General features: G+C 35.3%; 2 long non-coding RNA genes across 3 annotated transcripts; one reads left to right on the forward strand and one right to left on the reverse strand.

Annotated features, from left to right (window-relative positions):
- Positions 1–573: 573 nt before the first annotated feature.
- LOC112533150 lies at positions 574–3,953 on the reverse strand. Its single transcript, XR_003076925.3, has 3 exons — positions 3,648–3,953; positions 2,357–2,456; positions 574–1,010 (listed from the first exon to the last, which is right to left on the reverse strand). It is a non-coding gene; the product is annotated as an uncharacterized LOC112533150 (long non-coding RNA).
- Positions 856–10,321, forward strand: LOC112533149. 2 transcript variants are annotated; one of them, XR_003076924.2, is made up of 4 exons: positions 856–1,087; positions 2,424–2,574; positions 7,590–7,692; positions 8,968–10,321. It is a non-coding gene; the product is annotated as an uncharacterized LOC112533149 (long non-coding RNA). The 2 variants fall into 2 exon arrangements; XR_005845971.2 differs by lacking the exons at positions 7,590–7,692; positions 8,968–10,321 and adding an exon at positions 3,663–3,852.
- Positions 10,322–13,318: the final 2,997 nt, after the last annotated feature.

Consider the following 13,318-nt stretch of genomic DNA (forward strand, 5'->3'; position numbering starts at 1 on the left):
GATAAGAACAGATTATGGTCACTCTCCAGAGTAGTTTAATAGTTTGTTTATTATGTAAATATAACTGCATACTGATGTAATTTGATATTGTGCTACTGATATAGCCTATAATTCAAAACATCTGCTAGGAACATTAAATAAAATTAAATGAGAAATGACTTAGCCTGGAACATGGCATGCTTTTCTTTTTTTGATGATGATATGCATATCTAGTACCAGGAATAATATACTTACTGTATGTATACTCAATTTTGTATTTTAAAATAAGGTAATCACATAGCCCTTATTGGAATAGACTTGTGCAGGTAAAAACTTCATACTCTTTTTTTCATTCCTGACAAAATACATCTACCAGTGATCTATGAAAATAATTGAAATTCTCAATGTTGCCACCTGGAATTATTTTTAAGTGTTCACAGAAAATATTTGGGCTTCTGGTCACTGAACAGGTAATACACGATCTGTGCAATTTATTCCTTAGAATCTATTGAATCTATTTACTTAGGTCGTCTTATGTCACTTTGCTTACCAAAGAACATAATTTAGCTGAATAAGTAGTGCAGCAAGAACTTTAATTAGTTAAGCAACTTTAATTGTTTACAGAAAGTATAGGGTACATAATTTGCTGTCATGAACACTTGAGCATCAGAAGGTAAATGCTGATGTTCTGTCTCCATGAGTCAGTCCTGGACTTGGGCTAAATTTTTTGAAAAGTTACATTAAAACTAACTTTCAAACATGAATTACTACCAACTCAATTCCTTTTGCATTCCACGCTATTTCCTCTGTCACAAAGGCAGATATTTTTAAAATTGGGGTACAAGCTTTATTCACATGCTTAAATAACACTGGCTGACCTCAAGCTGATAATTTTGATGACATTAATTATTGGGCAACAGTATATTCTTAAGGCATTCCTAAAATATTTCCCACCCTGTCCTTCCCCAGTAGGTTTGTAGTTACTTGTTCCTGCTTGCGAATTCAAACTTGTCATTCCATCAGCTTGATTCCTGGGAGAAGAGGTGAAATTGAGACATTGCAACACATCCTGGACAGAGGAAAAAATCTACGAGGTGTTCCTTTAAAAGTAAGCCCCACAAAGAGAGCAGAGATACCAATGAGGGATGGATGCAACATGCAGAGCAGGAGTGGGAAAAAATCTGCTTCTGAAATACAGCCTGCAAGGCATGGGCTGAAATTTGCTAAGATTAAAGGCCTGATCAGAAGGCTTTCAGAAAACATCTAAAAAATTCCTGTTTCTTTGATTTTGGAAGAGCTCTGAAAATGGGATATCTTCCTTTCTGTGTGACATTGATTTAACACAGAAGGGTTCACCTTTACGTTGCCTTGCACCTGTATGCCTGAGAGACATGGAGAAAATATTTTGACCAAGGCTATCCAGAAGCCTCAGTTTTACTTCAAACAACTGATAACTCTTCTTTGAATATAAAAATTGGATCATTTGTTGTCTTATTTAAATAAAACTCTTCCTCAGAACCATGAGTAGGGAAAGAAGAAATGTCTCCTCATAAACACATGTGTGTCAGGAGTTGCTCCTAGCAAATAAATAGATGATTCCTTTCCTGTAAAGGCATCTGTGAGCCTCATACCCGTGCAGTCACATGATTTCATTGGAAGCAGTCTGAATATTGTTAAAGCTGTGCACACGGATTCTTTATAGAAGTTTCCATACAAATTTGACATTGTTTCTATGTGTGCCAGAAGTATTGGGAGCAGGGGAGGAGTGTGAAATACTGTATGAGACAGTCTGGAAATATCAGAAAAAAATGTCTATGTACACACTGCCGTTTTACAGAGTGTTTAGTCATCTGAGTTTATAGGAGAGAAAAAGCATTCAAGCTTTCTTCTCTGGAGTATGCAGAGTGTGAGGAATTATAATATTCGTTTTGCTTCTAAACACACCCACAGATACAGGCCTCATATAACTGATGATGACTAATAACCACAACACTTCTGTATTTGTAATTGCTTTGTTGCAATATATTTAAAAATCCTAAGTTAGTACACAACTTGAACTCTGAGAGCTGTGAATTGCTTGAATGGTATTGTTCAAGTAGTCTCTGTATGACTTCCACAGTTCTGCAGAATTATCTGGAACGTGAAAGCAAAACTTTCTTCCTTTAATGGCCTCAAGTGCCCTCCAGTAACTTTCTCACTATCAGAGGGTAGTTTATTAATAGAGTTGAGATACCACTGAACCACACTAAATTTCAAATAGCACTGAGGTGGTGTCAAATTATGTGGAAATATTTGAAAGCTATTAAAACAGAATGGTATGGACTTACTCTCCAAGTTATTTATTATTTCTTATCATCAGAACTATTCACGTACATACCTCATATTAATGTTTTTATGTGATGTAAACTTGAGCAGATATCAAACCTTTTTTCTTGAATTTGCAGATGTTTTATTTCCACTCAACATGAAGATCTGAACTGAAAATCAACAGGCATTGACATCAACTGAGGAAAATATGACTTTGATCACTTTTGATACTATAGAAACTCAAACACCTAGAGTCTGCATACAAGGCACTCCACAAACAAATTGTTGGTAGGTTTTTGTTTATTTGTTTGTTTTCTGATAGTATGTAAATCTAATTTGCAATACAGCTTTACGGTCAGAAAAAGAAATTGATAAAATTTGGAAGGGCCACCAAGTGCAATCCTGAGAAAAATCAGGGCAGGTTGTTCAAAGAGCCTGCCTGCTGGTTATATACAGTGCAGTGTCCTCTTTTCTCCTGCTCTGTCTCACATAATACATATAGCATTATATAGAAGCAAATAGATAGAAGGTAAAATAAAATTGGAACCTACTTGTCAAAATTTTCTCAATTTCCAGAGTGTGATAGAATTCAATCTTTGGTTTGTTTAGTCATGGGTGGATTTTAATTGCTGCTGTAGTCACTTTTTTTCAGTATATAGCTTATCGCTATGCCTTTAATGCTTTTATGATAGTCATCATAATTGTTGGAGATATCTTCAGAAGTAATTTGCATTCCACTGAGCTGGAAGTATTCCAGAGTTTACATTGTTTTGTTATGAGAATAGCTATAAAAATTGTTATCTGCTGTTAACACTTCCTTCTCTGTTTGAACTTTAAAATTGTTATCTGAATAGCTTGCTGTAAATTGCAAAGGTAAACGTGAGGCAATGTTTATAGCGTTCTGATCTTTAGTGGTCATTAGAATTACAAATGCACAGTATTGGCTCCTGACCCTACTGTACATATGAGAAATGGCTACCTACTATTCTGTTTTGCTGATATCCTACACCATTATGAAACTTGGCTGACACATACAAAGAGAGGCTTGGATTGTCAGCCACAAACATTTAGTTTTCCATGAAAATTCATTGCTGTTAAAAATAAATAGATCTTTTTACCTCTTAAATTATTCTTACTGGTAGGAATCCTATTAGCTTATACTAAGTTTGTAGATTTCTCCTAAAGGTCTTAGAAAGAGTGATTGATCTGGCTAAAGGATAGCTGTCTGGCTTAGCTACATATTTTATGACCCCATTCTTAGTCTGGCCCTGAACTTTCACAGAAAGATTTAAACATCCTTCATGTTCCAGCTGGTTCAGCTTACAAATTACGTAAAAGTGCCAAATGCTATTTTTACTTACCTTTTGTCTTTGAAGGCATGGAACACATTTTGTGCCACTGGATTGAAAAGGGCTCTCTCAATGGACTTCCATGGCTTTATTACTTCACAGAAGACCTCTGAAAAATACCAGACAGTTTCAAAACACATGAACTTTTGGAATACTGTTCCAAGAAGCTGATTTTCCTTCAGATGACAGGGAACTGCTAAAGACAATATGGTCCTGTGGACCCTTAGAAGGCAACTTGCAGCTACTCCTTCATGAGTGCTTGTCATGTCCTTATTGCAGCAACTGAGCAGCAACCAAGCACCCAACCTTTTCCTCTGTGCATAGAAAATTCAGTGGCACAATATTTAATACTCCTTTAACTCACCTTACTCTTTACCACCCCCAGCTTATGTAAACTAAAATGTCATAACCCTCTAAAGACTTTGCAGTCTTATGCAATGTGAGTTATTTTGATGTCACAAAGAAGAGATTACAATAATCTGAGAGTGAACAAGCAGGAAAATATATTGACAAATCATCCTGACACAGCTATTTATGTCAATACAAGTTGTGACATAAGGAACAGAAAAAAATGTTTAACAGGTATAGAATTTGCATTCAAACATGGTTCTGGGCAAATTTATTTGATTAATATGCAAAATTATATGCAAGAAAAAATTATATTATTATTAATTATTAAGGGAGAACCATTCAAATGTGAAGAAAAAAAAGAATTAAGACTGAAATCTCAATACATTTGCGGGTACATTAGAGAATTGTTTTTAACATTCTTCAAATACATAATCAAGTAATTTTTCCCCCTCACGGGCACTCTTCCTCAGTAATTGCAAAGGATAGATTGTTTTCTCTAAATGAATAATTATTTTATATTTTGTTTTCTTATTCAGTCAGTGTGTGGCCCAATATCCTATTTTATGCACGTTATTCAAACATTGCTCAGAAGTCAGAATATTTTCTCAGAAGTTTCATTAAATTTGTCACTATCATTTATGTATTTATTAAAAATTGAGGAGTTAATTTTGCAAATGTATCAACAAGGAGAGAGGGAATTATATTATTTCCTCTGTATAAGGTTATTGGTTTGCATATTAAATAAAAGTCAAACATTTTCACTAATTTAGGTTGACTCATTAAATAGTGCAAGACTTGACTTTTTAAGATGAATTAGAGCCTTTAACCAATTAAAATGGCAGCATGCAGCTCAATGTAATTCAAGAGCGCCTGTTAGCATTCAATATTTTTACACATCTGGCAATGAGGTATCATACTGAATACCTGAAAAATGGAAAGTATCAAATTAATGACTATTGGACCTTGCACAACATCAAGTGTGTTTGAGGCTTGGAGTCCACAGCATTACCCTTACTTGACTGTAGACAGACCCAGCTCTTTGACTTACACTGTATCTTGTTCAGTAAGCAATGAATATTTTTCTTTAATAAATTAAACTTCAGGTCCTTTCTCTGTTCACTCTTTTACCCTGTAACCACGTGACCCTCAGTCTTGAAGGAAGCTGAAAAACAGTGGCTGTGGTGTAATTAAAGACTGTCAGCTTGTGCATACACACAAAAGAGATAGAATCACAGAATCGTAGAGTCATAGAATCACTCAGGTTGGAAAAGACCTTGAAGATCATCAAGTCCAACCATGGTCTAACCATACTACCCTAACTCTAACAACCCTCTGCTAAATCATGTCCCTGAACACCACATCCAAACAGTTTTTAAACACATCCAGGGATGGTGACTCAACCACCTCCCTGGGGAGCCTATTCCAGTTCTTAACCCCCTTTCTGTAAAAAAGTGTTTCCTAATATCCAACCTAAACTTACCCTGGTGCAACTTGAGGCCATTTCCCCTTGTTCTGTCACCTGCCACCAGTGAGAAGAGACCAATCCAACTCTCACTGTAAGCACCTTTCAGATATTGGAAGAGAGCAATAAGGTGTCCCTCAGCCTTCTTCTCCCCAGATTAAACAGCCTCAGTTCCTTCAGTTTCTCCTTGTTGGGCATATTCTCCAAGCCCTCCACAAGCCTTGTTGCCCTTCTTTGGACCTGCTCCAGCACCTCAATGTCCTTTCTGTACTGAGGTGCCCAAAACTGAACACAGTATTCGAGGTGAGGCCTTACCAATGCCGAGTACAGGGGTGGGATGACTTCCCTAGTCCTGTTCACCTCACCATTCCTGATACAAGCCAGGCTTGCCATTGGCCTTCTTGGCAACTTGGGCACACTGCTGGCTTATATTCAGCCTACTGTCAGTACACCAAAGTCTCTTTCCAGCAGGCAGCTTTCCAGCCACATCTCCCCAGGCCTGTAGGGTTGCCTGGGGTTGTTGTGACCAAAATGAAGGACCCAACACTTGGCCTATCCAAACTATGGGCAGCCAGCTTCTCCACAAGAATTCTGTGGGGGACAGTGTCAAAGGCTTTACTGAAGTCCAGGTAGACCACATTGACAGACTTACCTTCATCCACTAAGCAGGTCATCTTGTCATAGAATGAAATCAGATTTGTCAGACAGGATAAATTCAGATTGCTTAGAAAACTAGTATTTTGTTGTTTCTTAATGTTAGTTTATAACTTCTTGAAATAAGATAATTATACTTGTCTATATTCTGAAATCTGTCTAATGTATGTTTGCAAAAAATTCCACAGATATACCAATATCCAGAGTAGTTCCACTCTAACTAATATTGAACTTGGTGACAAAATATAGATCGTTTTGTGATCTTTTGTATGACTGAAACCATTAGATCTGCCAATCTTACCCTCAGCATGACCAATAGTTATTAGTCATCCCACTATCCCAAGAATATTTGGTGGAAACAGATGGATGAGTTGATACTGTCCATTTGGCTTCAATGTCAAGTTTGATGTTTCTATCCTGTTCTTTCATCAATTCTATTCTGAGATAGATTTTTCTTTTATTTAGTTTTATTGTCCTTTCCAACCATACAATCTCATTGAGTGTCGACTGCTCAACAAAGAAAAGTGTTATTAGCTCTGAAATACTAATCAGGCTCCTAATGTATTAATTCTCAGAAAAATAATATTTGGAATGTTTTCTATTTTGCCTTGTATTGTGTCCTCTTGGTCACTTGCATTGTTATCTTTATTCAGTTTAGCTGAAATTGCTTAAACTTTTAATGCTCCCTAGGTTTCTTTTGTTTTCTCTAGAGTTAACGTTCCTCCATTCATGTGGTAGTATTTACTCTTCTGAATGAGAAATAAGATTCCAATTTTCATTGCATTTTTCTTAACTTATTAATTGTTTCTACGTTTTGGAGCATTCAATAACAGCTTTTATTTGCTTTTATTTACAAAATTCCCACAGAATTTTTGAGAGAAATAACGATGGTCCATATCATTCTAGATCTGCTCTTGACCCTAATGGTTATATCACATGGAGTTCATTATCCACATTATATGATGTTCCAATAAAGAACAATAGAAATAGCATTAATTTTGAAGCAATATTTTTGAAAGCACAGGAGAGTTTTACAGTCACAACATTATATTTCTATCCCCAGTGAATTGTGTGAGAGTTTAGAAAGGAAACCTGGCATTCTAGGGACAAAGAAAGCCATTCATATTCCACAATGGCATATTCTGCAGTAGAATTTTTATTAATCAGAAGGAGTGTCTTGGAACAAAACAAAGAGAAAAAAGAAAAAAAGAAAAAGAAGAAGGAAAAAAAGAAAAAGAAAAAAGAGAGAAAAGAAAAATCATTTCCCAAACAGTATGTCCACATTGCTAAACTGATACATGTTATCATCCTCCCCCTGTAATCTTCCCTCCCCTTTTCTCTATTTACTGGAAAAGACAGACTTGTTCTATCTTGTCATGTGAAGCAATTAAAAGAAGACTCAAGTTGAACTTCTAAGCTCATGATGGAACATCTACTTTGTTTCTGGTGTCTTAAATTCTTTCTCTGTTCTTTTGTTGTTTGTGAAGAAAATACAAGCAAGACCTGACACATCAGAACATAAAGAGGAAAATGTGACTCAGAACCACGCTAATGCTGAGTGAACCAAACTCTGAACTTCCAGGAAGTTCGGTAAGATTCCAGGAACTTTTAATGAGAGAACTCCCCTGATATTCAGAGATTGTTCTCCCTTGTTACAAGCAGCATCAAAAGTGGAACATTACGAAACTATTCTGAGGGAAATACTGTCTCAATATTTTCAAACACAGCAGAAACCAGAAATTTCTCCAGATATCTCATCAAAGAGGAACAGATAAATATCACAGCTCGTTAGATCATTTGAAGTCTATCCAATACTACTTTAATTTAAAGTTTTTTCTTCTATTACTTCTTAAAGCCAAATAATGCCTGTAGAGAGAACAAGGAATCAGCCTGAGGTCTGATCTCATATATGTCATGCAGTGTTGAAACAGCTTTTCTTCAGAATGAAGGCAATATCTGAATCACAGACGTATTACTATCAAGAGGTGAAAGCCTTCAGCTGTCATTCAGTTTACCTACGTTTTGCACCAGTGTTGTAAAATAAAATGTTAAGACTTTTTGCTACTGTATTATATAACGTCTCTTTTCTAAAACAGAAAATGTCATCTCATTCTGTTACTTTTCTCCCAAATCAGATCTATAAATATTATCTAAGAAATTTTTATTTGTTTGATTTCCTGTATATTCTGATAAAGGAAATTCTGAACAGAATTAGGCATATAAATATCTTGATAAGCTCGTGGTGCATAAGACTGGTGTATATGCACTTCTAAAGAGAACGCATACATTGACAGACTCTCTAGAGTAACTGAAATTAGACTATTCAATATAGGAATATTGAATATCTTTTCTTGCATGCTGCAGATAAATTGCATAAAAGTTTCAAAGTCATTCTGTGTTTGCAGCTGTTTGCAGCTGTTACTTTATTAAGGATTGTTAAGGATTTTCATCTGGTCAAATTGCTGCTGGGGGAGAAATGGATTAAGGAAGTTCTGCCTACGAAATCCTCCCCAGTGATCCCCGCTATCATCTCAATTACCAGTTTGGAGAGTGGCAACAATTTATACAAGCAGTGTTTCAGCTTAAACTACTTAAGTCTTATCTTGGCACTTTGAGTGGCATAAAATGGTACCTTAAAATATATACAGACAGCATGCCTCCTTGCTCTATCAAACAAAAAGCTGTAGAGTGGAAAATTCTAGGGGATTTGGAGCCTTAAGAGAAGAGAGAAAACAGTAGCTGGTGAAAGAATGCAGTTTCACTGTGAAGCGTAGCTTTAAAGGCAAAAAATATATTCCACGCTGAAAAGAATTCAATGTATATATAGCTCATGAATTCATCTTGATCTTCCAAATTAATTTCTAGCAGTGAGGCAGACGTGCTCTTGCAGAAGGATGGTGATGTGGAACTGGGAAGAGTTGCTGCATAACTGTGACTGTACGGCATTTTAACATCAATGCCACGAATCCCGAGCCAGATGCATTCAAGTCTTCGCCTGTGGCTTGATGACACATACCCTTTTCACAACAATCAGTGGATTTGTGGTAACAATCAAAAGGCATTTAAAATGCTTGGAATTTGGTTTAGAAACCCGCCTTGGCATCCCGCTTTTCATGTCTTAGCATAAATGCCTGAACTGTTTTTATTGTTCAGCAACTGCTCATTTATTCTGAAAGAAAGCTCTTGGCCTGCCGTATTTGCATTCAACAATACTTGAAACAAGACGTTAAAGACTTTTTTTGTTTATGCCGGTGAAATATTTCAGATGAATAATGCCAACTGCTGGGTCAGACCTTTTGGTTTTAAGTAAGAGTTTATTCCAGGCTTGCTAACAGAGAGGGTTTTCTTTTTTTTTTTTTTTTTAGAGAGAGAGTTTCTGATAAACCGCCAGCTTGGAAATATGTCGCAGAACTGGAATGCCTTTTTGGTTTATATTGCAGCTGTACCAAATTTGTAATATATTTCTGATTTCTTTTCCCTTTATGACTCTATTTCAACTGTTTATGTAATTAATTAATTTACAGTTGATGAAAATCTACATAACTACTTTCAATAAAAACCAAGAAAAGAGCAATGTTAATGTGAAACACATTTATGAGAAAATCTTCTCTTTTTCGGGGGGAGGAAGGGACAAGGCAGAAACATACTTACAGTTATGGACAGACAAGATATTATCTGATGTGTTTAAAAGACAGATTGACATATCGATTAGTAGACCAGTAGTTCAACAGAAAGAAGAAGAGTGCCCTATCCAGTCTTAAATTTCATACAAAATATGTTTTAGCACTGACAGCCACCAATAAGTTTTATCTCCTCTGGATTTTGCTTTATTTGGCAATTAGCAGATAAGAATAATTTTCTAGATTTTAAGAAGTGAGGAATCAGTGTAAGAATTGGTAAGCCTTGTTAAGATGACAGAAGAGATTGTTTATCAATAGAGGGAAGTTTGGTTTATGTAGATAAACTTTATAAAAAAAAATAAATTTCTCCTGTAAAGTAAAACAAGTCTTGGACAGTTTATATGCCCAAATATTTCCCTTCTGATGTAGAGAATGGGATCATCAACTTTTATGAATTCACTACAGAATGAAACTCATCTCTTTTAAACCAGAGGACCAGTGCAGGAGGAACCACAATCGTTGTTATCACTCTGTATCATTGAGATTTAAGTCAAACATATGGGCTATTGACTAATGGAGTCAGTTTGACTTGGGGCATCACAATTTCCTGCCATCTAGTGCCAATTCTACCTCTCTTTCAGAGGAAAGTCTTGCTGCTCTTGTAACAGCTATTAAGATTGCATAATAAGGAAAATCAAAGTAAATGGCAACGTAGGTTACTATATCAAACTTCAGAATACAAAGATCAGCTCTTTCCTTTTTCTTGAGGGAAAGTGGAAGCTTCTATTATGAAGACTATTTCCAAAGTAAAGTCTGTCACTTAGACCCCGCCCCAAGTCTTCTCTGGTTTTGTTTCTTTAGTCATTATTACTAGATTAAACCAGAGGAAAGGAACTATATGACACCAATTCCATGTGTAATCCTTGGATTTGCAATTATCTCTGCCAAAACTATTGCTATTACTACTACCACTACTGTCACTAATTCAAGCATAATAATCATCTAAATGCTATCAGGATTTCTGCAGCAACTGCATCGTTTCTAAAGTTAGAGAAGATGGCTGGAACACATCTCATCAACTTCAGCAAACTCCAAAGATCCATTTTTATGTAGTTCATCAAATATTTTTTTATACTATAAAATGTCAGAAAAAATTATTCTATATTTTTTCATTCAGTTTACAAAGGAACTGAATCAGGCAGGAAACTTATTTTCAAAACTTCCTTGGTCTGTTTGTTCATTCCCACATCAATGGCCATGATTGTGTGCAGAAGAGTATGAACTTTCATAGCAGTAGCAATCAAGAAATGTAGCATCCAAGACTGTTTTACCTTTGTTAAATTTTAAATTGCATTAGAAATATGCCCTGTTCTGGAAATGTACATTATCATGATAGCACTACGCCCATTGCTTCAGCATCCCTAAATACCTAAAATATAAAATCAATATGACTGAATATGAATTATGCTAGGTATGGCAGCTGACAAAAAAAAAAAAAAAAAAAAAGGAAAAAGATGTGTTTTTTTTTTAGTGTGTTATGTAGGAAGATAGACAGTAAATGTATTAATGTATGTATTCTACCTAGATTATTACAGATGTGCACAAAAATTAACTCTATTTAGAGACATTAAAAACCTGCAAGGCTGACCTGGATAAAAATAAATCCTTCACTTATGTTTCAGAATGTAAATCTACATGTACATTTCTTACTAGCTCATGTAGATTGCTGAGTCAATGAAAACATTTAAGATCTATTACATCAGTATCTACTGCAAAATTTTTCAAGTCAGTAGTTCGTTGTCTCTTGACCCATTAGGCCTTTTAAGTCTCCAGAGTAGTTATTCACACACATATTAATTCTTTGTGTTGAAATCCCCTATGATATTTTTATTATTGGATTTTATAGAGTATGAACAGTAGAGCTGTTTCATAGTTTCTCATGAAATTATGGATTTTCCCACATTATTCAAAATGCAGTTATTCATAGCATAAGATATTGTTCTGTAACATCTGATTTAACCTAAACATTTCTTTCATTGTAAAGTTGCCTAAAGCTTTTGAAATAACTATTCTTTTGAAAAAAAAATGAACTGGAGGAGGAGATTTATTGATATGATTGACATTGTGTTCTTTAGTTTAACTGGCATTATACTGCAATCTTCAATTCTAAACAAAGTCACTGTCCAAGAATTTCTTAAAAGCCATACCAGAGGTGCAAGAAAAAGGACATATCATTGGTGTTAAATGGACACTGGTAGTGCTAATTTGTAGTAATATGACTCTTCTGCTTTCATTTACATCACTGTATGAATGATCATATTTTCCCTATTGATATCTTGTTACTTCCAGATGTGGGAAAAACTGCTGGGGAAAAAAGGCTTGCTTTCATTACATGGAATATGATTTAGTGAAAGGGTAAAACAGATGACAATCAGCAGCCTTTTGTATTATCACTGGATCTGCAGGCAGTCTTGGTAACTGATATTTCCCTCTGTGTTTCCTTCAAAAAAGTGCACTGAAAAAAAATGTAAACAAATATGAGAAATAACTTGGAAGGCAGAAAAGTACCAGAAATGATCTATGTAAGTTTATACAGAAACATCCTACATCCATTAACAAAAAGTCTTTGCTAATAAACAGTGAAAACCACACATTACTACAGCAGCAAATTTAAGCTTTTTAAACTCTGGAAATTTAGAATTAAGGGGCAGCCTATCCCAGCAAAATTTCCCGCACTTGTTCTATTTAACCTGAACATTTTAACTGTGTATCAGGAAGCATTATACAAAATTAAAAATTACTAAGTCAAGTTACCTTTGAGTCAAGTACAAATGATTAGACTTAAGTGTACAAATTGCATTCTTGACATACAGTTATGTAAAAGACTGTACTAAATGATGATCTCCTTTTCTTTATCATCTATAATCAAGACATATGGTGAGTTATTAGGGTATCTTTAGGGAATCAGCCCATTGTTAGAAGTTCAACAATATAATACAGTGTTCTTTAAAGCTATTGCAGCAGAAATTCTAAGATCATTGTAAAATAATAATAATAATAATAATAATAATAATAATAATAATAATAATAATAATAATAATAAACAAAAACCCACAAAACCAGTCAGGCCTGTCCTGGGTTCTTTACCCTGTTTTCCTAATGTCCTCTACCTCAATATTTATGTCTTCATCCTCAACAGTATCATATATGGAGTCCCAGAAGACTTTGGAGGTGGGGGTGACCATAGTGGTGCTTCCTGCATGTCAGGGATGGATCATTACCAGTTTTTCCAGCCAATGGCTCACTCTGGACAGGTGACTAGTGTCTCCAAAAGAAAAACAAACTCCTTCCATTCGCCAGGGGAAAGAGACTGCAACAGTAACATTTCCAGCTCCTGTCTCTTCTACTTGGAAATCTGTTTCCATCACCTCATGATTGAAATAGGATTACCAAAGATTTCTTTATGATGTTCTCACTGCCTGCAAGACTTCCAGAATTAAATGTACAAATAATTTGATTTTAAAATTTAAATGATTAAACTGATCTGGAAGTTTTTTATTAGACAGTGGATTCAGGACTTCCACGTAGAATTATTG

The sequence above is a fragment of the Gallus gallus genome, chromosome 1 (genome assembly GCF_016699485.2).
Source record: "Gallus gallus isolate bGalGal1 chromosome 1, bGalGal1.mat.broiler.GRCg7b, whole genome shotgun sequence".
NCBI classification, from domain to species: Eukaryota; Metazoa; Chordata; class Aves; order Galliformes; family Phasianidae; genus Gallus; species Gallus gallus.